Raw genomic sequence first — 2,729 nt, forward strand, 5'->3', positions numbered from 1 at the left:
TGTGTATGTGTGTGTGTGTGGTGTGTGTGTGTTTGTGTGTGTGTGTGTGTGTGTGTGTAGGTAGGGGACAATCAGTAGGAGGAGACTTTTCTCACCATGTCAAATCTGGGGATTGAACTTGGGTTGTCAGTCTTGGTGGCAGGTACCATTGCCATTTCCAGTGATAGAAAAGCTTTCTATACAGTCTATTCTGGGAACTCTCTGAAGCATCTCCAACACACTAGGAACTAAAATTTTAATTTCCTTTTACATTATAATTAATTAAAATTGGCTAGCCACATGAGCCTCCTGTTACAGGTCTCTCCCTTTGCCTGGCTTCCTGTGAGGGTCTTTATTCTTTCTCTTACACACCAGACAAGTATGAAACATTGCCTTCAAGAATTCTACTGAATAGTGTAGAAAGTACAAAGAGTAAAACCAAAGAGTCTCTCCTCCAGGAATGCTGCAGATTAGCATTTGGGGTATTACAATGGGACCAGCCATATTTCTTGATGGCAACTGTAACATCCCGTGTTGAGTTATTCATATAAAAATACATTTTACTGAGGATTATACAAAGATAGAGGTGGATGTTTAATAAAAAAATTATTGAAAAACTAGGTTAATTGTGGAGCTATCAATCCATATTTACAAAGAACTTTCTTAAAGTGTTGAGGACTGGACAGGAGGAGTGCCCTAATCTCCTGATCTGACAGTTTTCCCAATTCATAGGCTGCTATTTTTCTCCATCCACCCTGTATCTGAAACCTCAACTTAAAGGATTTCTTTGTTTGTTTAATGTAATGCATGATTCCTGTCATGTTTGTCCTAACTGGGCACAGTGGCCCTCACATCCTAGAGTCCGAGGCAGGAGTCTAAGTTTGAGATCAGCCTCTCCTAAATATCAAGGCCCTGTCTTGAAGCAGCAGCAGTAGAAGAGACAACTAAGAGTTGTTGAAAGAAGCCTGGCTCCTGGGGAGATGAGTTGGCATTTGAGTCCAAAGCCATAACCGAGCCAGGTAGGGCTCATCAAGATGACAGGAGTCATTCCTATAGAGTTAAAAGACATTCAATATGGAAGAAAGATAGTTCTGATGAGCAGAGTCTAGTCTTCTCAAAGCAGACAGGACGTCTGGACTGCAGGACCCTTAACTGAAAAGGAACGAGTCTGCTCCTTCGTCCCTTTGTCTGCTGGGAGATCTGCAGTGTGGGTGAAAGTCCCTCCCCCCCCCCCCCCCCCCCCGAGACTGCGGTGGCAAACATTCCAGGTCTTTCTATTCTACATTATTGTGTTGCATCTCACTAGGGCCGGTTTTTGCAAAGAAACATTATAGTAACCTTATTGCTGGATGCCATTAATCCCTTGTAGTTAGCAACTTTGATTCCTGAACTCTGTGTCTGCTCAAGTGGTGTGACCACTGTCCCAAGTCGCCTAGAGTCTGAATAAAGTGTTGGATGGGCAGATCAAAGCTTTAAACCACAAAGGACACCAACCCTAGCCGGTGATGGAATCAAAGGCAAGTGGAACAGAGGAGAATCTTGATCTTCGATATTGTAGCCCTAGCCTTCTCTCCCACTGCCATTTCAATAATTTATGTATCACACCAGGAAGCAAGCACTTGCCCTAATTTTAAACCCTCTCTGCTCCAACTTGATCATGCTTACTTTTGTTCTCAATGGAGACTTTATGTCTTGGCCGACTAAAACTGAGATTCTCACTTCTCATGACTCATATTGAGTGCACACGAAATTCCAGAGGCATACAAGTCACACAAGCACTTTTACTCCTGGACTGTGACAGTGAGCAGAGCCTCTGGCCCTGTGTGAACCCAGCCCTATTCTGTCTTCTGTCATTGGAACCACTGAGATGTCATTGACACATCTTTCAGTGGACATTTTTCCAAAAGGCTCACTGTTGCTGTCTGACCTCCCCACAGAGCTGGTATGTGGGACACTTCAAGCTTTATTTGTTCCCAGTCTCTTAAACCTGATCCTGTCACTAGCACGAGGGCCCTGCTAGTGCCCGAGCAAACATCCTGAATGTTGACACCCAGCCTGAAGAATCAAGCCTGTGTTTAAAGGCCCACTTCCCACCCAACACCAGGATTCTGCTTGCTGATTTACTGCCTTCCTTATAAATTTTTTTTTTTTAGATTTATTTATTTATTATATGTAAGTACACTGTAGCTGTCTTCAGACGCACCAGAAGAGGGCGTCAGAACTCATTACGGGTGGTTGTGAGCCACCATGTGGTTGCTGGGATTTGAACTCATGACCTTCTGAAGAGCAGTTGGTGCTCTTACCCGCTGAGCCATCTCACCAGCCCCTACTGCCTTCCTTATAAAGGAAGGTAATCTTTGAAAAAAAATTATGGTCTACCTTAGGACCACTCAGCATCCCACAGAAAAACCCACATGTGTTATTGTTGAAACTGTATTCGAATGGTCTAACTCTTGCAATCCTGTTAGTTCTTGTCTAACTCTGACCTATGTCATTGGAAGTTTTAAGAACCAGAGAAAAAGGCTTAAAGGCTCTGAATTATTCTCTTGGAATGGAAGACATTGACTTCCAAACAATGCTTAGCCTTCAGGCTGCGCTCAGCTCATTAAAATGAAGGTCAGGGCAAAAATCAAACTTATCTACCATACTGTTATAGTCAGAGGATATACATATATATGACATATATCATATATATATATATATATGTATATGTGTATATGTATATATATATGAACATATATATATATATA

General features: G+C 42.4%; 1 protein-coding gene across 4 annotated transcripts in view; it reads right to left on the reverse strand.

The window, feature by feature from the left end:
- Nucleotides 1–2,729, reverse strand: part of Pde7b (phosphodiesterase 7B) — a 353,839-nt gene that overhangs the window by 12,559 nt on the left and 338,551 nt on the right. The gene's annotated exons all lie outside the window — the stretch shown is intronic.

This window comes from Mastomys coucha, unplaced genomic scaffold (genome assembly GCF_008632895.1).
Source record: "Mastomys coucha isolate ucsf_1 unplaced genomic scaffold, UCSF_Mcou_1 pScaffold2, whole genome shotgun sequence".
Classification (NCBI taxonomy): Eukaryota; Metazoa; Chordata; class Mammalia; order Rodentia; family Muridae; genus Mastomys; species Mastomys coucha.